Source organism: Mytilus edulis, chromosome 1 (genome assembly GCF_963676685.1).
Source record: "Mytilus edulis chromosome 1, xbMytEdul2.2, whole genome shotgun sequence".
In the NCBI taxonomy this organism is placed as follows: domain Eukaryota; kingdom Metazoa; phylum Mollusca; class Bivalvia; order Mytilida; family Mytilidae; genus Mytilus; species Mytilus edulis.
The window spans coordinates 77,094,562-77,119,560 of record NC_092344.1 but is presented as its reverse complement, the minus strand read 5'-3'; the positions used below and the strand labels follow the sequence as shown (position 1 = coordinate 77,119,560).

Here is a 24,999-nt window from a genome sequence, read left to right as displayed (position 1 = left end):
GTGGAGTTAAGTAATTAACAACCAGAGCGGCCTTTAACTATAAGAATCACCAATATCATATAGTTAGTGGTATTAATATATATATAATCTCAAATATATAATACCGCAAATAATATGACGCCGAGATAAGGATAAATCATATAGTTCAACCAATTCTCGGAGAAGACCTGCAATTTACATGATAATGATTTTACTCGTTCTTCAAATTATGCGTTGGAGTAGTGTTTTTTGAAAGGAGATTATTCTTGTTTACGAAGAACCGACAATGTTGACATGCAGAGTTTTCCCTTATCTGAAGTGCATTGCGTTATATGTAATGCAAAAGACGGACAGAAGTATAAATTATCGGGTTTTCTACATATTGATAACAGCCGGGAACCACAATAAGTACTTTGTTTGGCAAGTAAGCGCAGCTAAAAAGATTCACATTGTGTCGAGCGGCTGATATTTTACGATACCTTTTGGAAGAAACCAGATTATTTGTTTACCGTTCAATTACTGGTATTTCGCCCTCCCTCAGACAGTTCTACGCTTCACGAAAGTAAGCTTGATTCTTTTCTCCAAATATTTTGACGTCGCAAATTACGTCTTCGAAAAATTGTTACGTCGCTAAAAATGTCTGCTCTTTAGTCAAACCGTGATTTAAGAGTTATTGAAAGACGGAGCAGGATGAAATATGCATAGGAAAAGACGATAAATGTGGTTTACTAAGTGACAAAACATCACCTTTCATTTATTTGAAATATTTAAAAGTTGAGATATAGATTTTTGCAAATTATCAACATTTCATATTGTGGTATACTTTTTTTTATCCAGCTGATACGAATTGTATGAAACTTATGATACCATAAAACTTGGCATAGTCAACGATTAAAAGACAACATTATACAAAAAACCGTCCAAAACATCTCCGATCACAACTCTTAATAATTTCTAGTTTGAAGTCGTACAACTATGTTAAGACAAAGGAACATTTCAAAATGTGAAATCAGAAATTTTTCCCCCCCTTATCTCAGTTTTATTGAGGTAAATTTAATGCAAAGGACACACAGATGTATAGATAATCAGATTTTCTACATTTTGATATTGTGAAATATTAGCAACACGCCACAGTGTGAACCTTTTAGCCAGTGAGTGCAGTTAACGAGCTAAAAAGCATCACATTGTGTCGAGCGGGTGATATTTTACAACATCTATTTGAGGATAGTTCGATTATCTGCTCATCGTTCTACTAATGGCCTCTTCCTCCTCCATTAGACAGTTTAACGCTTGATGAAAGCAAGCTTGACAACGTTTCTGCACAAATGTGACGTCGCTGATAACGTATCCTATATCAAGACCCGAGGGTTTAATATGGGTCGTGGGTTGATGCCACGGCCAATATGGAAAATGAAATGTATTAATCTATTTATCACATATTTCAAGCTGGATAAAAAAGCATCTATCAAATTATGTTGAATATTTCAAACAAAAAATTCAAAAAAACTTGTATGATAATCACTTTTTCATTGTGGCGTCATATTATTTCAATTATGACGTCAACATTTTACGGAAAGTTTGTGATTATAAAAAAATATGTGTTATAATTGCCAATGAAACAACTCTCCATGACTCAGATATTAACAAATATTAGTCAACCGTACGGCCTTCAACAATGAGCGAATGTTGCATTCCCTGTATGAATTTACTTACATCGTCATTTGATACTGGGAGATATTTTTTTCGGTGTTCAGTGTTTTTGTGTTTGAATTTTGCATTTTGCATTTTGATGATACAATCTTTGATATTTTTGAGACTTGATAAATGCAGTTCTTAACAGTGGAACTATTTTTCATGACCGTAGATATCAAAAGTGTATCTACTATTCCCCGTTTTGTAGTTAATGATCTGTAAAATTAGAGGATGTATTCATACTTTCAGTTGAGCTTTAAATTTCAGAATAGAATTTCAAAGCGTAGAACAAAAAAACAGGTTTACAATCACCACAAAATTTTATTTTGTATTGGCTTTAGATATTTTTAGAATTTAATTTGATTGCCACGTCTGTTTAAGTATACCTCATCGCTATTAATTCTTCTTTATAGGTGTGTGTGTGTAAAGTTTTGAAGTCTATTATAAAAATGGTAGAGTTTCATCGTCTTGTGTTATGTCATGACCGGAGGAGATATGAGACGGATTTGTGATTTCTAAAATCCCCTATTTTTTTAAGGATATTTCTGTGATGGATATATGTGAGATTCAAAGTTTTTCAGTGCATATGAGACATATAAAAGTAAAGTGTTTAAGAAGTGTTTTGTGCTGGAACAAAATGATATTTGTCGTGAAGATAAAGATAAAGCATTTGAAAAGAGTTGGAAATCTACGTCTTTATCGTACATCATAGATTTGGTCCGCCAATGCATCCATTCATAACCTGAAGTTATTCTTTCTGTTGAATGGCTATTTTTTGGACAATTGGATAAGAACTCTTCTAGCCGTTTAACAATGCCGATGTCTTCTGTACGTATCCTGCTAATTTCGTTAGTAAATTCATGTTTAAAATGCACACCTCTTTAACTGCACGGCCGACACTCGGCTAACCGAGAGATTTGTCGGTTAATCTATATTGAGTATGCGGCTATATGTGAGATTGGTCTGTTAATCGGGTTGGTTATACGTCTGTTAAGAGTAAAACGCTTAATTTAATGTTAAACTCTATCAAATATACAGATTTTTGGCATGTTATAAGAACCAAATAAAAAAAAGAAAAGTGTCTGACAAAATGATATCTATCATAGAACATTTTGCACTTGTAAAAACATTTCTTAGTCTGCGCAGTTTTCAGTAAAACTAAAAGGCGTCGCGCAAGTATATAGTATTTATGCTTATACGCATAGCAATTATTTTTAATAAAAGGCGAAACAAACAAATTTAGATATCATTTAAAGGACAAAAAATAGTACTGTGGTTCTAAAAAATAAATTGACATTAGTAAATATTTCATAACTGTAAAATAACGTGAATAATACCACGTTTTAATGAAAATTATGGTAATAAAGTCTGTTAATTGGTTGGCCAATTGAAATTGTGTCAGTTAAGAGTTATTTATCCACGACAATAATTTAACTACCTTTATATTTTCCCCTTGAAAAATTTAAGAATGAGATGTTCCTGAGGAAACAAAAATGACAATACGGTGCCACAGAATCCTAGAAAGAACATTTTTATTTTGACTTTCTTTGTATTTTATAGAAGGGTGTGTCAATATAGCGTGATATGGATTGGCCTCTGGAATATGCTTTAACTTTTTATTGACGTTTTCAATCAGCCTTAATTTTTGTGTCTTTTCGAAGTAGCACGTTCTCAATTCCGACTGAAAGTGTCTTTCTAATACCGCACAGGGTACATATAACGTGTTCTCGTTCACATATGAACATAATTTTTGTCACTGGACGTTAGACCCTAATTCGTCAGCATCATCCAATTGGTTTTTTTCTTCTATTACTTAATCATATGTTGTTTACAAATCACTCTAACGAAGTAAACGGAAGGGAGCGAATGCAGCTACATTTGGTTATTTTAAGTTTCAATTCATTTTATTCCGTTTAGTTCCTTTCTACATAAGTGCAGAGGAGAACTACAGTTGTTTATGGTGGCCGGTGGAGTCCATTTCGCGTTTTCGCGATTTCGCCTTTCATATTCTATAGGGCGAAAACGCGAACTCGCGAGAACGCGAAGTCGAAAACGAGAAATAGGTTTCGCGTTTTCGCCATATAGAATATGTAAGGCGAAAACGCTAAAGCGCTAAAACGCAAAATGGCATTAACCTGCCATCATAGTTGTCCGCATGTAAACTTCTAGAATTTGTCACAAGTACATCGCAATCCGTTACTGTTTCAACAGCCATCGGTGTTTCATGTGTGTATTCTTAAACAAGTATTATTTTTCTCTCGTTTCTAGCAATGTATCACTCTCTAATGTCCTTATATATTATTCTATATTCTGCGTTTCCATCCAGATTCTCGTGTATACCATAAGGGTCCGGATTGGGGGTATTGTTTATCTCTGCATTCTTTAAATTGTTATGTCATTTTGTTCTACATTTTATTTATCTTACTCATTATTCTTTCTTTATTTTTCATATTTTGTCATCCCAATATATTTTACTTACTGACATTACGACGTGTATCTCTTATTTATATACTGGTTACCAATGTAGATGACAAATTTGTGTCATTCATGACAATAAAACAGAATCAACATGATATATGCGATCATTCTTGGATGAAATTTATATTACTTTAATATTACACTTTTTGAAATTATTTCTATCAATTTTCAATTTCATGTGTTGTTTCCGTATATGTTATGTTTCATTGCTCATGTGTTGTTTTCGTATATTTTAGCCGCTCGTCTTAAGCCTACTCATTTGATCCGATAACACCCCATATAGCAATAAAATTATACTTTTATTGCCATTCATAACTATTAACAGACCGGGTTTTATACATCCGACCCATTAACAGACCGGGTTTTATACATCCGACCCATTAACAGAACAGGTTTTAAATAAAGATTGATTTATGTCACAAAGATTTTCGTGTAGATTTTTCACACAATGATATCAATATGGTTAACGAACATAATGCCTTTCTTTTTTCGATGATCAAAATATTGAATGCAAGTATATTTAACCAATGTGTCATTTTGTGTACATTTTATGTGTGTAAAATGTGTATAAATTTATTGATGAGTAACCCGCCTTTTCATTTTATAGATCGTACATCGAAGCTAGAAAAATAATAATTACACCACTGAATTCAGTACATTGAATTGTTTTGTTAGATATGAATACGTTTTATGATGAAAATATATTTAGAAAGTTATACAATGAAACATGCTGAACTTTTAATGATTTTCTCGATAACACCTGATTAACAGCCTTTAGCCAACCCGATTAACAGACCAAACGCCGATATAGCCGCATACTCAATATAGATTAACCGACCAATCTATCGGTTAGCCGAGTGTCGGCCGTGAACTGATGTTTGGAACTTTAAATACACAAAACGTCATTTGATAGTATGCAAGTTCTCAGTTAAAGTTTACTGATAAATGCTAGATCGTATAATTTCATCTATCTGCATACTAAGTCAGGAAGATAAATTAATTTATAGAATTTGCTACAAATTTACCTCTTCATCGACAAAGGAACATGAAAAACATTGAAAATATTATGATACATCGCTGTGTATACAAGAAGCATAAGAACCGTTATAAAGTGTCAGTTAATAGTACTTCAGCGTCTAACAATCGTCAACGATTTGTACTTCAGCATCAAACACGCGTCATTAAACGTCAACCACTGTCATTCAAGTGTCAATTAATAGTACTTCATCGTCAAACAATCGTCAACAATTTGTACTTCAGCGTCAAACACTCGTCATTGTTTCATTCCTCTGCATACTTAGTCAGGAAGAATAATTAACTTAAAATCATAAGATATGCTACAAATGGATTTCTTCAACGATATATGAACATGAAAAATATTGAAGATAATATTAAACATCGTTGTTTAATAAAATAGAATAAGAACCGTACTTTAGAATTAAACAATAGTACTTAATGGTTATACAATCGTATTTTAGCGGCAAAACTCTTACTTCAGCGTCACACATTAGTCCATCAGTGACAAATTATCGTACTCCAACGTGATAATACGGGTTGGTCTTTTTAAATGTGTTTGCTGTATTTTTGTATTTGAATGAACTATAAAAAAAGATATCACCTTATAAACTATAATAATACAGAGAAGTGATATGATTGAAAATGACAAATAACAACCAAAGTTCAAATGAAGTGAATGTAAGCACGTATAATTGATCAACGAGCGGCATTCAGCTATGAAAATCACCAAGTCATAAAGTCAATTAAAAAAGGCACCGACACGGTTTTCAAATATAAAAGATCGCGAATTTTATGCCGCCTATGAGTTCAGACAAAGACACATCATATTGTTCAACCAATTCTCGGTGTAAACCTTATATTTTGCTGATATTAATTGTTCTTTATCATTACTGAGTTGGAGCAGTGTTTTTGTAAGGAGATTATCCTTGTTTACGAAGAAGAGGCAGTATTGACATGCACTAGGGCAAGTATTAATTCAGATATGTAAACAAGATTCGACTTGAAAGAAAATATTTTACTGCCGAAAAAATGATAAGTTGACACCTGAAAAGTGAAAATGACCATTGCGCCATAATTTCTAGTTTGAAGTCGTACAACTATGTCAAGACAAAGGAACATTCCAAAATGTGAAATCATAATTTTTTTCTCCCCTTTTCTCAGTTTTATTGAGGTATATTTAATGCAAAGGACACACAGATGTATAGATCATCAGATTTTCTACGTTTTTATATTGTGAAATATGAGCAACACGCCACAGTGTGAACATTTAAGCCAGTGAGTGCAGTGAACGAGCTAAAAAGCATCACATTGTGTCGAGCGGGTGATATTTTACAATATCTATTCGAAGATAGTTCGATTATCTTCTCATCGTTCTACTAATGGTCTCTTCTTCTTCCATTAGACAGTTTAACGCTTGATGAAAGCAAGGTTGATAACGTTTCTGCACAAATGTGACGTCGCTGATAACGTATCCTATATCAAGACCCGAGGGTTTAATATGGGTCGTGGGTTGATGCCGCGGCCAATATGGAAAATCAAATGTATTAATCTATTTATCACAAATTTCAAGCTGGATAAAAAAAGCATCTATCAAATTATGTTGAATATTTCAAACAAAAAATTCAAAAAACCTGTATTATTACCATTTTCTCATTGTGGCGTCATATTATTTCAATTATGACGTCAACATTTTACGGGAAAGTTTGTGAATTATAAAAAAAAATATGTGTTATAATTGCCAATGAAACAACTCTCCATGACACAGAGATTAACAAATATTAGTCAACCGTACGGCCTTCAACAATGAGCAAATGTTGCATTTCCTATATGAACTTACTTGCATCGTCATTTGATACTGGAAGATATTTTTCTCGGTGTTCAGTGTTTTTGTGTTTGAATTTTGCAAATATATTGTATATTATCTAATCGAGCCTTAAATTTCAGAATAGAATTTCGAATCGTAGAAAAAAAAACAGGTTTGCAATCACCACAAAATTTTAGCTATTGTTATTGCAGATTTCTCAGTTAAAGTTTACTGATAAATGCTAGATCGTATAATTTGATCTATCTGCATACTAAGTCAGGAAGATAAATTAATTTATAGAATTTGCTACAAATTTACCTCTTCATCGACAAAGGAACATGAAAAACATTGAAAATATTATGATACATCGCTGTGTATACAAGAAGCATAAGAACCGTTATAAAAGAGGGACGAAAGATACCAAAGGGACAGTCAAACTCATAAATCTAAAACAAACTGACAACGCCATGGCTAAAAATAAAAAAGACAAACAGTAAAACAATAGTACACACGACACAACATAGAAAACTAAAGAATAAACAACACGAACCCCACCAAAAACTAGGGGTGATCAGTTAATAGTACTTCAGCGTCTAACAATCGTCAACGATTTGTACTTCAGCATCAAACACGCGTCATTAAACGTCAACCACTGTCATTCAAGTGTCAATTAATAGTACTTCATCGTCAAACAATCGTCAACAATTTGTACTTCAGCGTCAAACACTCGTCATTGTTTCATTCCTCTGCATACTTAGTCAGGAAGAATAATTAACTTAAAATCATAAGATATGCTACAAATGGATTTCTTCAACGATATATGAACATGAAAAATATTGAAGATAATATCAAACATCGTTGTTTAATAAAATAGAATAACAACCGTACTTTAGAATTAAACAATAGTACTTAATGGTTATACAATCGTATTTTAGCGGCAAAACTCTTACTTCAGCGTCACACATTAGTCCATCAGTGACAAATTATCGTACTCCAACGTGATAATACGGGTTGGTCTTTTTAAATGTTTTTGCTGTATTTTTGTATTAGAATGAACTATAAAAAAAGATATCACCTTATAAACTATAATAATACAGAGAAGTGATATGATTGAAAATGACAAATAACAACCAAAGTTCAAATGAAGTGAATGTAAGCACGTATAATTGACCAACGAGCGGCATTCAGCTATGAAAATCACCAAGTCATAAAGTCAATTAAAAAAGGCACCGACACGGTTTTCAAATATAAAAGATCGCGAATTTTATGCCGCCTATGAGTTCAGACAAAGACACATCATATTGTTCAACCAATTCTCGGTGTAAACCTTATATTTTGCTGATATTAATTGTTCTTTATCATTACTGAGTTGGAGCAGTGTTTTTGTAAGGAGATTATCCTTGTTTACGAAGAAGAGGCAGTATTGACATGCACTAGGGCAAGTATTAATTCAGATATGTAAACAAGATTCGACTTGAAAGAAAATATTTTACTGCCGAGAAATGATAAGTTGACACCTGAAAAGTTGAAATGACCATTGCGCCATAATTTCTAGTTTGAAGTCGTACAACTATGTCAAGACAAAGGAACATTCCAAAATGTGAAATCATAATTTTTTTCTCCCCTTATCTCAGTTTTATTGAGGTATATTTAATGTAAAGGACACACAGATGTATAGATCATCAGATTTTCTACATTTTGATATTGTGAAATATGAGCAACACGCCACAGTGTGAACCTTTAAGCCAGTGAGTGCAGTGAACGAGCTAAAAAGCATCACACTGTGTCGAGCGGGTGATATTTTACAATATCTATTCGAAGATAGTTCGATTATCTTCTCATCGTGCTACTAATGGCCTCTTCCTCCTCCATTAGACAGTTTAACGCTTGATGAAAGCAAGGTTGATAACGTTTCTGCACAAATGTGACGTCGCTGATAACGTATCCTATATCAAGACCCGAGGGTTTAATATGGGTCGTGGGTTGATGCCACGGCCAATATGGAAAATCAAATGTATTAATCTATTTTTCACAAATTTCAAGCTGGATAAAAAAAGTATCTATCAAATTATGTTGAATATTTCAAACAAAAAATTCAAAAAACCTGTATTATAACCATTTTCTCATTGTTGCGTCATATTATTTCAATTATGACGTCAACATTTTACGGGAAAGTTTGTGAATTATAAAAAAAATATGTGTTATAATTGCCAATGAAACAACTCTCCATGACACAGAGATTAACAAATATTAGTCAACCGTACGGCCTTCAACAATGAGCAAATGTTGCATTCCCTATATGAACTTACTTGCATCGTCATTTGATACTGGGAGATATTTTTCTCGGAGTTCAGTGTTTTTGTGTTTAAATTTTGCATTTTGCATTTTGATGATACAATCTTTGATATTTTTGATACTTGATTAAATGCAGTTCTTAACAGTGGAACTATTTTTCATTACCTTTAGTTAGATAACAACAGTGTATCTACTATTCTCCGTTTTGTAGTTAATGATCTGTAAAATTAGAGGATGTATTCATACTTTCAGTTGAACTTTAAATTTCAGAATAGAATTTCAAAGCGTAGAAAAAAAAAACAGGTTTGCAATCACCACAAAATTTTATGAATTGTTATTGCAGATTTTGTATTGGCTTTAGATATTTTTAGAATTTAATTTGATTGCCACGTCTGTTTAAATATGCCTCATCGCTATTAATTCTTCTTTATAGGTGTGTGTGTGTAAAGTTTTGAAGTCTATTATAAAAATGGTACAGTTTCATCGTCTTGTGTTATGTCATTACCGGAGGAGATATGAGACGGATTTGTGATTTTTAAAATCCCATCTTTTTTGAAGGATATTTCTGTGATGGATATATGTGAGATTCAAAGTTTTTCAGTGCATATGAGACATATAAAAGTAAAGTGTTTAAGAAGTGTTTTGTACTGGAACAAAATGATATGTGTCGTGAAGATAAAGATAAAGCATTTGAAAAGAGTTGGAAGTCTACGTCTTTATCGTACATCATAGATTTGGTCCGCCAATGCATCCATTCATAACCTGAAGTCATTCTTTGTGTTGAATGGCTATTTTTAGGAAAATTGGATAAGAACTCTTCTAGCCGTTTAACAATGCCGATGTCTTCTGTAAGTATCCTGCTGATTTCGTTAGTAAATTTATGTTTAAAATGCACACCTCTTTGACTGATGTTTGGAACTTTAAATACACAAAACGTCATTTGATAGTATGCAAGTTCTCAGTTAAAGTTTACTGATAAATGCTAGATCGTATAATTTGATCTATCTGCATACTAAGTCAGGAAGATAAATTAATTTATAGAATTTGCTACAAATTTACCTCTTCATCGACAAAGGAACATGAAAAACATTGAAAATATTATGATACATCGCTGTGTTTACAAGAAGCATAAGAACCGTTATAAAGTGTCAGTTAATAGTACTTCAGCGTCTAACAATCGTCAACGATTTGTACTTCAGCGTCAAACACGCGTCATTAAACGTCAACCACTGTCAATCAAGCGTCAAACAATAGTTCATCACCGTCAAGCTATCGTACTTCAGCGTGATAATAGCGGTTAGAATAATATTTTGTGAATTCAATTTGATTGACAGCACTGTTTGAATATACCTCATCGCTATTAATCGTTCTTTAAAGGTGTGTGTGAAGATTCGAAGTCTATAATTAAAATAGTAGAGTTCATCAACATGTGTCTTGTCATTACCGGAGAAGAGATGAGAAGAATTTGTGATTTCTAAAATTCCATATTTTTTTGAAGAACGTTAATGTGATGGATCGATATAGGTGAGATTCAAAGTTTTGCAGTGCCTTCCTATTGTTAAATGAGAGATATTAAAGCAATAGTGTTATAGATGTGTTTTGTGCTGAAAAAAACATTATATTTATCGCGAAGATGAAGATAAAGCGTCTACATCATCTGGCATTTTAAAAGGGTTAGAAATCCGCGTGCTCATCGTACATCATATATTTTGAACGTGCTTCTGAATGCATGACTGACCAGCTTTGATCCCTTTTGACAATCTAATTCACTTGACTCATTTGCTTGCACAGTCCGAAACAGCCACTTTTGGAAACCTGAATTTCTTGTTTTGGTTGATGGCATATGTTTTGGACAATTAGATTAGAACTCTCCTAGACGTTGAGCAATTTTGATGTCATCTGTAAGTATCCTGCTAATGCTATAGTTTAATTCATCTTAAAAGTATACCTCTTTAAACCATGTTTGGAACATTTGATCAACAAGAATACTTTTTTATATTAAGCATGTTGTCAGTAAAAGTTAACTGATAAATTTTAGATCGTATTGTTTCATTCCTCTGCATACTTAGTCAGGAAGAATAATTAACTTAAAATCAAAAGATATGCTACAAATGGATTTCTTCAACGATATATGAACATGAAAAATATTGAAGATAATATCAAACATCGTTGTTTAATAAAATAGAATAACAACCGTACTTTAGTATTAAACAATAGTACTTAATGGTTATACAATCGTATTTTAGCGGCAAAACTCTTACTTCAGCGTCACACAATAGTCCATCAGTGTCAAATTATCGTACTCCAACGTGATAATACGGGTTGGTCTTTTTAAATGTTTTTGCTGTATTTTTGTATTAGGATGAACTATAAAAAAAGATATCACCGTGTAAACTATAATAATACAGACTAGTGATATGATTGAAAATGACAAATAACAACCAAAGTTCAAATGAAGTGAATGTAAGCACGTATGCTTGACCAACGAGCGGCATTCAACTATGAAAATCACCAAGTCATAAAGTCAATTAAAAAAGGCACCGACACGGTTTTCAAATATAAAAGATCGCGAATGTTATGCCGCCTATGAGTTCAGACAAAGACACATCATATTGTTCAACCAATTCTCGGTGTAAACCTTAAACTTATATTTTGCTGATTTTAATTGTTCTTTATCATTACTGAGTTGGAGCCGTGTTTTTGTAAAGAGATTATCCTTGTTTACGAAGAAGAGGCAGTATTGACATGCACTAGGGCAAGTATTAATTCAGATATGTAAACAAGATTCGACTTGAAGAAAATATTTTACTGCCGAGAAATGATAAGTTGACATCTGAAAAGTTGAAATGACCATTGCGCCATAATTTCTAGTTTGAAGTCGTACAATTATGTCAAGACAAAGGAACATTTCAAAATGTGAAATCAGAAATTTGTTCCCACCTTATCTCAGTTTTATTTAGGTAAATTTAATGCAAAGGACACACAGATGTATAGATAATCAGATTTTCTTCATTTTGATATTGTGAAATATGAGCAACACGCCACAGTGTGAACCTTTTAGCCAGTGAGTGCAGTTAACGAGCTAAAAAGCATCACATTGTGTCGAACGGGTGATATTTTACAATATCTATTCGAGGATAGTTCGATTATCTGCTCATCGTTCTACTAATGGCCTCTTCCTCCTCCATTAGACAGTTTAACACTTGATGAAAGCAAGCTTGAAAACTTTTGCACAAATGTGACGTCGCTGATAACGTATCATATATCAAGCCCCGAGGGTTTAATATGGGTCGTGGGTTGATGCCACGGCCAATATGGAAAATGAAATGTATTAATCTATTTATCACATATTTCAAGCTTGATTAAATAAGCATCTATCAAATTATGTTGAAAATTTCAAACAAAAAATTCAAAAAAACCTGTATGATAATCACTTTTTCATTGTGGCGTCATATTTTTTCAATTATGACGTCAACATTTTACGGTAAAGTTTGTGATTATAAAAAAAATATGTGTTATAATTGCCAATGAAACAACTCTCCATGACTCAGAGATTAACAAATATTAGTCAACCGTACGGCCTTCAACAATGAGTGAATGTTGCATTTCCTGTATGAACTTACTTGCATCGTCATTTGATACTGGGAGATATTTTTTTCGGAGTTCAGTGTTTTTGTGTTTGAATTTTGCATTTTGCATTTTGATGATACCATCTTTGATATTTTTGATACTTGATTAAATGCAGTTCTTAACAGTGGAACTATTTTTCATGACCGTAGATATCAAAAGTGTATCTACTATTCTCCGTTTTGTAGTTAATGATCTGTAAAATTAGAGGATGTATTCATACTTTCAGTTGAGCTTTAAATTTCAGAATAGAATTTCAAAGCGTAGAACAAAAAAAAACAACAGGTTTACAATCACCACAAAATTTTATGAATTGTTATTGCAGATTTTGTATTGGCTTTAGATATTTTTAGAATTTAATTTAATCGCCACGTCTGTTTAAATATACCTCATCGCTATTAATTCTTCTTTATAGGTGTGTGTGTGTAAAGTTTTGAAGTCTATTATAAAAATGGTACAGTTTCATCGTCTTGTGTTATGTCATTACCGGAGGAGATATGAGACGGATTTGTGATTTCTAAAATCCCATCTTTTTTGAAGGATATTTCTATGATGGATATATGTGAGATTGAAAGTTTTTTTTACAGTGCATATGAGACATATAAAAGTAAAGTGTTTAAGAAGTGTTTTGTGCTGGAACAAAATGATATTTGTCGTGAAGATAAAAATAAAGCATTTCAAAAGAGTTGGAAATCTACGTCTTTAGCGTACATCACAGATTTGGTCAGCCAATGCATCCATTCATAACCTGAAGTTATTCTTTCTGTTGAATGGCTATTTTTTGGACATTTTGGATAAGAACTCTTCTAGCCGTTTAACAATGCCGATGTCTTCTGTAAGTATCCTGCTAATTTCGTTAGTAAATTCATGTTTAAAATGCACACCTCTTTAACTGATGTTTGGAACTTTAAATACACAAAACGTCATTTGATAGTATGCAAGTTCTCAGTTTAAGTTTACTGATAAATGCTATATCGTATAATTTCATCTATCTGCATACTAAGTCAGGAAGATAAATTAATTGATGGAATTTGCTGCAAATTTACCTCTTCATCGACAAAGGAACATGAAAAACATTGAAAATATTATGATACATCGCTGTGTATACAAGAAGCATAAGTACCGTTATAAAGTGTCAATTAATAGTACTTCAGCATCAAGCAATCGTCAACGATTTGTAATTCAGCGTCAAACACTCGTCATAAAACGTCAACCACTGTCATTCAAGCGTCAAACAATAGTTCATCACCGTCACCGTCAAGCTATCGTACTTCAGCGTGATAATAGCGGTTAGAATAATATTTTGTGAATTCAATTTGATTGACAGCACTGTTTGAATATACCTCATCGCTATTAATGGTTCTTTATAGGTGTGTGTGAAGATTTGAAGTCTATAATTAAATTATTAGAGTTCATCAACATTTGTCTTGTCATTACCGGAGAAGAGATGAGACGAATTTGTGATTTCTAAAATCCCATATTTTTTTTAAGAACGTTAATGTGATGAATCGATATAGGTGAGATTCAAAGTTTTGCAGTGCCTTCCTATTATTAATTTATTTATCACATATTTCAAGCTTGATAAAATAAGCATCTATCAAATTATGTTGAATATTTCAAACATAAAATTAAAAAAACCTGTATTATAACCATTTTCGCATTGTGGCGTCATATTATTTCAATTATGACGTCAACATTTTATGGGAAAGTTTGTGAATTATAAAAAAAAATATGTGTTATAAATGCCAATGAAACAACTCTCCATGATACAGAGATTAACAAATATTAGTCAACCGTACGGCCTTCAACAATAAGCAAATGTTGCATTTCCTGTATGAACTTACTTGCATCGTCATTTGATTTTGGGAGATATTTTTCTCGGAGTTTAGTGTTTTTGAATTTTGCATTTTGCATTTTGATGATACAATCTTTGATAATTTTGATACTTGATTAATTGCAGTTCTTAACCGTGGAACTTTTTTCCTTGACCAAAGATAACAAAAGTGTATCTACTATTCTCCGTTTTGTAGTTAATGATCTGTAAAATTAGAGGATGTATTCATACTTTCAGTTGAGCTTTAAATTTCAGAATAGAATTGCAAAGCGTAGAACAAGAAACTAGGTTTGGAATCACCACAAAATTTTATGAATTGTTATTGCAGATTTTGTATTGGCTTTAGATATTTTTAGAATTTAATTTGATTGCCACGTCTGTTTAAATATACCTCATCGCTATTAATTCTCCTTTATAGGTGTGTTTGTGTAAAGTTTTGAAGTCTATTATAAAAATGGTACAGTTTCATCGTCTTGTGTTCTGTCATTACCGGAGGAGATATGAGACGGATTTGAGATTTCTAAAATCCCATCTTTTTTGAAGGACATTTCTGTGATGGATATATGTGAGATTCAAAGTTTTTCAGTGCATATGAAACATATAAAAGTAAAGTGTTTAAGAAGTGTTTTGGGCTGGAACAAAATGATATTTGTCGTGAAGATAAAGATAAAGCATTTCAAAAGAGTTGGAAATCTACGTTTTTAGCGTACATCAAAGATTTGGTCCGCCAATGCATCCATTCATAACCTGAAGTTATTCTTTCTGTTGAATGGCTATTTTTTGGACAATTGGATAAGAACTCTTCTAGCCGTTTAACAATGCCGATGTCTTCTGTAAGTATCCTGCTAATTTTGTTAGTAAATTTATGTTTAAAATGCACACCTCTTTAACTGATGTTTGGAACTTTTAATACACAAAACGTCATTTGATAGTATGCATGTTCTCAGTTAAAGTTTACTGATAAATGCTAGATCGTATAATTTCATCTATCTGCATACTAAGTCAGGAAGATAAATTAATTGATAGAATTTGCTACAAATTTACTTCTTCATCGACAAAGGAACATGAAAAACATTGAAAATATTATGATACATCGCTGTGTATACAAGAAGCATAAGAACCGTTATAAAGTGTCAATTAATAGTACTTCAGCGTCAAACAAGCGTCAACGATTTGTACTTCAGCGTCAAACACTCGTCATTAAGCGTCAACCACTGTCATTCAAGCGCCAAACAATAGTTCATCACCGTCAAGCTATCGTACTTCAGCGTGACAATAGCGGTTAGAATAACATTAGCGGTCCAGAGTCATATACTGTTGATTCATTATTGTTCGTTGGATACCAATTTTTGTCGTTTTCGTGGGTAAATGTAAACAACGAAATTAAATGTTCAACGAATGACAAACTTTCCTATAGGCTTGTATGCAAACTTCGACAAAACCACGAAATTAAATATCCACAAACATGTAAGTTTTCCTTATCCCACGAACATTGATACTATAACAATGGTCATTTTCCTAACTTGGTACAGGACATTTTAAGAAAAAATGGTGGATTGAACCTGGTTTTGTGGCATGCCAAACCTCCCGCTTTAATGGCAATGTTAAATATAACATTAAAATAACAACATTACATGACAGGACTACAATACAAATAAATGGGAGAACATATAGAACAGAGTAACACACGAATAATAGCTAACAAAAGGTACCAGGTTTAAAATTTATTACCCAAGACATGCGTTTTTTTCACACACACAAGACTTGTGACGCTCTGAAAAAAAAAATTCGAAAGCCAAAACAAGTGCAAAGTTGAAGAGCACTGAGGACCAAAACTTTAAAAAATGTTGTGCCCAATACGGCTAGGGATTTCTACCTGGGATAAGAACATCATTATTATTAAATAATTCATACGCTTGCAAACAGTTAATTTTATAAAAACCATGACTACAGTGTATACAATAGATATACATGATAAAACCGAAGTGTTGACTAACAACAGAATAAATACGGATACATTACATAAAACAACCTAATCCAGCACATCGAAAATACACAGCCGAATAGCCAAAGCCTCAACGCACAAAGTGACGTCGCATTTGAAATAAAAAAAAACCACACAAAGTGTATTATCTAGCTATGTCGGTGTTTTGATTGATTGTTCAATGCAATGTTCATTGAGGTTATGAAGAACTTATAATTTACTAAGATCTCATCCTTCTCAAATGATATGTTTTTGTATGTGAGATGACCTGAGGGCTCATTTATTTCTAATTCTTTTACAAGACACTCGTAGTAGATCTATTAACATACAAGGACAATATTTTTCAACTAATGAATAGGGATTGTTTTGACAAATTCTAAAAAAGTGTTCAGTTCAACTTCTTCTCGTTTAGCCCATGCTCTGGCGTTGTCAATGGAATCATTAATTTCTAGTATTTTGAAGTTATGGTTCAAATTTATGTGTTGAGAAATCACCTTTATGTTCATGTTTAATTCTGTTTAGATCACCAGCAATACCATGACCAGATCTTTATCTTTTTTTGAAACAATTGGTCCCTTAGTTGAAAGTGAAAAATATGGAACAAAACATTTGTAAATCCATTTAAGGACAATTAATTGTCGTCTAAGTTGTGAACAAATATGACCGAAAATAAATGACAGGAAGGGAACGAAAAAGTATTTAGCGATTTTAGCAGCAGAAATTCCCGACTAACCGTTATAAAAATATATACACCTGCGCTCAGACATTTAATGTAAAAACAATTTGACCAAATATAGGTGCATCGGAAGATGTGGCTTATATATCTTTTATAAATCTACAGGTCCTCCAAAATCACCGTCAGAAAATGTGAAAACATACATTTTGAGGCAAAATATTAAAAGTGGTTTAAACAAAACAAAACTGACTGTTTTGCGAGTTGTATTTGACAGTTTAAGACAAATTTAATTCAACATCAATTATATGTACTTAATCAGTATGGTATATGAAATTCGATGAAAATATAAAAAAATGTGTATAAAATTTGACAGAAAACAATAAACAGCAATTGATCGACAAAGTGTTTACCGTCTTAAGCAAAGGTATTTCTACCTGACCTCCGGTAAATATACAGAACTGCTTTTTAGGACAATAAAATCGCAACACATTTGACCAAATATTGCAGGATTGGAAGTTGTGGCTAACTTTCTGTTCTAACGCAAAATATCCTCATATTTGACCATCATAAATAATTAACCTAGTGTTTTGACCACAAATTGGTAAATATATTTAAGCAAAAATTACTGTTTTTCAAAGCATTTTATTTTAACTAAAATCAATAGAACTTTATAGTAATTCAGTACGGTTCCTTATTTTTTTACCAGCAAAATTTTCAGATATCGTGTAAAAATATGATCGTAAAATATTGACATAAGCGGAACGACAAATCATTTAGCTCTGAAAGCAACAGGTATTCCAACTAATCGCCAAAATATGTAAGACAATAAAATGGCAACATATTTTTATAGGTATAGCTGCAATATCATGTGTTGCTTACAGTTTGTTTTCAACAATATGTCCTTCGAAATGAGCGTAAAAATAAGTAGACAAAATTGATAACAAAAATTGATAACTCAATTTAAGAAAAAAACTGTCTTGTGGCTAGTATTTAAATGTAAAAACATATAATGCAAAAGCAATTAAACATACCAACAGAACGAAACGACAAAAGTGTTCGATGTATTTCCGACTAGTCGGCGTTAAATATTTAAACCTGCACTTGACACAAGCGGGAAAAATATTTGAGAAAATAAAGCTGCCTTGTCTCAGTGTTAGTTTATAATAATAGGTCCCCTAAATGGACCGACATTGTATTAGACAGAAATTTTCAGACAAAAATGTGTATATCTATTTAAGGAACATGTACTCTTGTGAGTTGAATGTTAAAAAAAACCAAAACAATTACAACACAAAAGCAGTTAAACATACTATACAAGATCTTGATCAGCAACTCTAGTTATATACATTAACTTGTCAAAACTGTATTGATTTTTCAATGTAGCTGTTGTATAATTATAGAAGTAGTATTCATTATTTAAGTCAAATATTTCGATAATTAAATTCATATTGAGTGAGAACGACTAAGGATTTTGTTTTTCTAGCAATGCAAATACATGTACAATTATTGATCTTAAAACATAAATATCTGCTACTTTATTGCCGATGAAAAGGCCACCAATTATTAGAATCGTTAAAAAAATAATTGTTGAACAATTATCATACAATTAAAGTAAATGGCACGGACGTCTTTGATGAACAAGCATTTCTTATAATTTAACCCTTACGTTTTACTCGTATTATAATTGTTAAAGCTTTCATACATGAGTAAAATCATTTTTATGAAAAATCACTAAATTTTATGAATGGGATTTATAATACATACTTGAAACTGTAAACTACGTGTTATTTCATCATTTAAAAATTATAAAATTTGAAAAGCAACATGAAAATGAAAGAAGATGTCAACGTAACAAACACCAAGGTTTAAAAAAATGGTAAATCTTATAATACATGGTTTGCCAATTTTCAAAATAGACGAATAATTTATTCAAATTTAATTTAACACCTAAAAATGTGAAGACTTCAAGTCACAGACAATTCATTATACAATTAAGAGAGGAAACAAAACTGCAGTTTTGGTGTGGACTACTATATATTCCGTAAAGCTTATTTACAGCACAAATGAATGACCATGTTGAAAATGTGTTTGAGATAAGGTATTTTCTATGATAATTGAAATTTATTCAAATGAAACAGAAAAAAGGCATAAAAAGTTTATAGCAGGTTTGTGTTAATGTAAAGTATATCATATATAAAAAAAACTTTAGATCAGATATCTTAAAGGATCAAATATATATGGAAAAAAGTAAAAAGTAATCAAATGCAAGACAACGATCATTTCAATGCCTTTTTCTTGATATCTGTATCAGAAATCTCGACAAAATAAGAAAATAAATGTACAACACTTTTACCAACATACATTTACAATTGACAGTGTGATGCAAAGCAGGATTGCCATATCCCGTCCCCGCTATTACTATTGCTCCATTCAGAGTTCATGTGATTTCGTAAGCCTTTGTTTTTTTCAGCCGTATTTGTATAGTTTATTGGTTTAATGAGAGTCAAGTTGAGCTACATTGTGATAGAAAAAAAAAGATACTGTTCTTAATGCAAAATGAAGAAGTGATATGTCTACACGCAAAAAATCCAACTCTAAACCAAACTTTTATAACAGTCTTTTTTTGTGTTGAGAGTTGCTTAATGCTGTTTGTCATTTGAATGTTGTTGGTTTTTAGTTTCTTGCCATGTAAGTCATTTTTTTTTCGATTAATTTGAGCTTACTTTTGATATATTTCGCTTCTCTTTTGGGTGATATTTTTTGAGTCGCTTAATTTGTCGAAATTATTTACTAAATTTCAGCGATGCTTGATTTTAGGATGAATCAGATATGAAAGATTGCGTTTTTTTCATCAATTTTCTTAAAGCTTCGTTATTAGTTTTCAGCCAAACTATCAAATCAAACGTAAAAGAAACGTTAAAGGCATACGATACAGTTTTTATCCTGTATTTACAAGTTGATGAAAATTTGCATATAGGCTATTTTTTACCCGATTAAATCAAATATGTAATAAAAAATATACCTTCATGTGCTACTTTTTTGAGTTAAATGGGTCGAAATTTTGTATATTTGCTCAAAATTCGGATTTGTGGCCGTATTTTCTTTTCGAAAGAAAGTCATAACTTTTTTGTTTTAAAATATACTAGTCAACAAAAGAAACGATACACGACTTTGAAATAAAATTTATCAAAAAGTGTTACATATAAAACAAAATGATATACATTATTTTAAAAAGCTTTCATTTGCAATGTATGCACATGTCATAATGAAAATCAAAACTTTTCGGAAAGTATCTAAATTCCGTGTAAACGATCATAGGGTGTAAATTAGTTTTATGGAAAGTTGAAGAAAAAATCGACACATAATTTTCTAAGTACTAAATAAAATTTCAAATTTGTTTAAAAATATTCAATATGCTAATCAAGTTATGTTCATGTTGTAACTAATGGGTTGAAATATTGTTTTTTTTTAATTTTTGGGAAAAAAAGCGTTTTTTAAAATCTCAAAAATTGCAAAAATGTTTTATTTTTATTTTCGTCTCAAATCAATGCTTTAGATATGAAAACAATACACAGTAAATTTTGAACCTTTCGGATTAGTTTTAAGATTGTTTCCGCTTTTTGAATATCACTTTACACATACTGTCTATGGTAAATCAGTTGATAATGTATATATTTTAACGATTTCTCGTGGGGCCGAACTTTGCTTAACTAATAAACAAAGAAACTGTATATATTTAAAAACAAATTGATGGCAAACACTGTATTTACCTTTAAATGAGAGGTTGGCATCATTAGTTGGAACTTCTGGTTTTAAAATTGTCGTTTTATGTAAATTTTGTAAAAAAAAAAAAAATCGCGAAAAAACGTCACAAAAGCAAAAAAAAATTTTTTTTTAAACGGATTTATATTTCCATAATGATTAAGTATTACTTCCTTCAATATTGGTCCAATGAACGGAAAACTTTATCTTTAATTTGAAAAAAAGTCTTGTATCGTTTCTTTTGTTGACTAGTATATAAACACAAATTGTTTTTTGTTAAATAATTTGTAATTTCTGTTCTTTATAAGTATTCTAAAAATTTATGCATTTTTTGTTCAGAAATAAGTCATATTTATCAAATGGTCATGAATTGAGAAAAAAAACGTAATTTTTTGCTGTATATTTATCAACATTAAAAAAATTGCGCTATTTACAGTTTTATAAAATTTGGTCCACATAATCTCCCTGCAAAATGAAACAAAATGACGGTTTAAAAATGGGGGTCCATGCACTCGTTTTCAAATTAAATCAGTTTGAATGATGAAAATCAGCCGAAAACTGCATCTTTTCCCGATAAGTCACCGTTTGACGTCGCGAAAATAACATTTTACGTTAGCAACGTCATTACCTCCCATGTAACTGTATCGTATGCCCTTAAGCTTGAGACGTGTTACTTTTTCTTTAACTTAGTTAACAGCAAGATATCTTTGAAAATATTGATAAAAAAAAAAAAGAGTCAACCGAAAATATACAGCGTTTTAACCAACATGTAATTCAAATTGAACGTCAGAAATTATAAAAGAATGAAGTTTTTGAAAACGAATTATTACCACTAGATCATAATACTGCATTGTGAGTAATGAATTTGACATTTGAACCGCTTAAGGGGCAATTATAATCAGTTGCACTAATTACAGCAAAGCATTCACAATAAGTTGTTGGTGTGTTCCAAGAATTAAAGAAAAAAACACATTACTAGTAATCAACTCTTATAGAAAAATAAGTTGCCGGCATTTTCATCATATGTATTTCCGAGTATTTAAATATCTAAATTAACGTCCGGATCATGTAAATATCAAGTTTCGAACAAAAAGTTGTTAACAGATTTGAGTGACAATTGTTCACGATCTTAGATATTTAGATATCAGAATAGTTGTTGTTTTGTACATTTATCGAATATGTGTTTTTCCAGATTGCAGCATTTCGACAAAGCCTGCCATGGCTGGTAATAGATGAATTTCAGCAGGTGCTTGACTTGTCAACGCAGCTCAAGTTTCGTTTTTTTGTGTTTGTGTTTTTCCCTATGAATTGTACCTCTTTAAGACATAAAGAACATTTGAATATAAAAAAAAATACTGTTCTCTCTAATAAAGCGCATATAACAGATTTTTCAATTATGGAGTGAATTTTTGTAAACTACAATAAAAATAGTTAAAAAATTTTAAGATGTATTATTTAAAATAAAGATCTCTACGAAAAAAAACCAACAAATAGTTAAAAAGAATTGTTGTATTGTACGCACATTAATATATCTAAAATCTAAAAATACAAACTTATAATAGTGTTAAACATATTAATGAGATCTTAACGTATAATGGTTCAACGATTTTACGAATTAACCGTCGAAAAGATATGTATGTTTTAAGTTTCATACACTGCACTACAAAATCAATCGTGCATAAACTAATTCATTGATGAGTGTTTATTACAATTAAAAAAAAAGCGTTATCAAAACAAAAATACATGTTGATCAATTGTTTGATGAATGGTATATTCTTTGACAATTTAAATTCGTTTATATTTTACAGAGAAAAAAAGCGACAAAAAAGAATAATGGCGACCTCTCTAAGTGTATAGACGATCAGATTCAAACAAAGTTTTTAAGAAAAGACGTAAAGAGGTATCACTTAAACCAGCCTACATATAAAAGCGCCGTTAAAAACAATTGAAAACGACAATTTCGTGTTTATTGTGTTTTAATTTCATGCAAAAACAACCCAAATGAAACGCAAAAACAATGTTAAAAGTAATACATGTTTCTTTTTATCCTAAATATATGAAAGGGTCTTAAATCTTCGAAAATAGTGACGAAATCTGAACGCAAGTTTATGCTGAACTGTTACTAATGAGTATATCCAATCGATCGTCCAAAATATTTAAGCTTTATGTTTCAGATAATACATTATAAAAACACCAAAAAGAAGCATAACTACATTGCGTGTCATGTTTAAAATTTCAGCAAAATGAATGCATACCAGTAGTTGGTCCGGAGTTGAAGGAAGGTCTCGAAAATTATAGAGAATAACGAAGGTATTTGACTAAAAATAATTCCACGTTTTTATTAATAGGTAATTCAGATATTTGAAGTTCATGCAATTGCTAAGCGTAATGTTTCAGACAAAAAAATAAAGGAATCATAACTGCATTGTCAGTCATGTATTGAAATTTCGACAAACCGTACGGCAAATACAAAAAAAAAATTAATAACCAGGGTACCGTTTCACAAAGCCTTCGTAAGTCTACGTGTCATCGTACGTCCATCGTAAATTAATCGTAGGATTTATAGCCGTTTCACAAAGCAGTCGTAAGTTGAGATGATCGTAAATAATGCGTAAATCCTGGTGTAACTTACTACAGCTATACCTAGTCGTAACTCCATCGTAGATTTTTACGAAAATGAATTAATCCATCTAACATGGCTGCAGCGTTTTTTATTCTTAGTCAAGATGCCTCAAATGTTAGAGGACGAAGAATAATCTTCATTATTTTAGAACTACACTTAAAGTCTTTATTTGTTTGATTATTTGTATATGCAAGCAACTTACATAAAGCAAATCTAAGGTATTAATCACTTTTTACTCATCTTATTACGCGTTCTGAAATCTATTTTTAATTATATCACATCAGGCACAATTGGTAATCGACAAAACGTTGAAAGACGGGTGTTTTATTCCCATTTAGATAGAACACAATGAACATAAAATCTGATTTGGAATAGTTTCGTGGTCAATTGAATTTATTGCAACTAATAAGATATACATGTATGCCTTTCTAGTTACTATTTTTTGGATCGAATTTAAAGTGGATGATACATACCAAAACTGAAGGGAGAGGTGGCAAGCTGCAAGTCAATGAGACTTTATTTAGATGCGACATGTCTTCAAAAATTCATACAGTAGAAAAGAAATTGAAAGTGAAGCATTTATTTTTTTCTGTTTACTTAATATTTTTTTTATTTAGGGACATAGGCACAGGTAACTGTTTTTATCCGTGGGAAGGTCGACTTTCCATATGTTATACATAGATAAAAACAAGTGCCTGTGTACATTTTTTCTCGGTCCATCTTCCTTCAAGCATATTATTGAGGGAAAGAATTACATAATAGTTCTTGAAAAACTTTTTATTATCATTATCGTGATGTAATGAATGACATAATGAATGCCCACAGAACAGTGGTATTGACTAAGACAGCGATAATGACCTCGCCTCCTCCATTAGACAGTTTAACACTTGATTAAAGCAAGCTTGAAAACGTTTGCACAAATGTGACGTCGCTGATAACGTATCCTATATCAAGCCCCGAGGGTTTAATATGGGTCGTGGGTTGATGCCACGGCCAATATGGAAAATGAAATGTATTAATCTATTTATCACATATTTCAAGCATGATAAAATAAGCATCTATCAAATTATGTTGAATATTTCAAACAAAAAAATCAAAAAAACCTGTATGATAATCACTTTTTCATTGTGGCGTCATATTTTTTCAATTATGACGTCAACATTTTACGGTAAAGTTTGTGATTATAAAAAAAAATATGTGTTATAATTGCCAATGAAACAACTCTCCA

General features: G+C 31.5%; 1 long non-coding RNA gene across 1 annotated transcript in view; it reads left to right on the top strand.

The window, feature by feature from the left end:
- The window catches only part of LOC139490443 (uncharacterized), a 54,592-nt gene that overhangs the window by 4,470 nt on the left and 25,123 nt on the right, over positions 1-24,999 (top strand). Inside the window, exons 3-8 of the long non-coding RNA XR_011656332.1 lie at positions 2,085-2,499; positions 10,643-12,020; positions 13,308-13,727; positions 14,263-14,409; positions 15,145-15,559; positions 23,388-23,458. This is a non-coding gene — a long non-coding RNA (uncharacterized lncRNA). The remainder of the gene's footprint in view (positions 1-2,084; positions 2,500-10,642; positions 12,021-13,307; positions 13,728-14,262; positions 14,410-15,144; positions 15,560-23,387; positions 23,459-24,999) is intronic.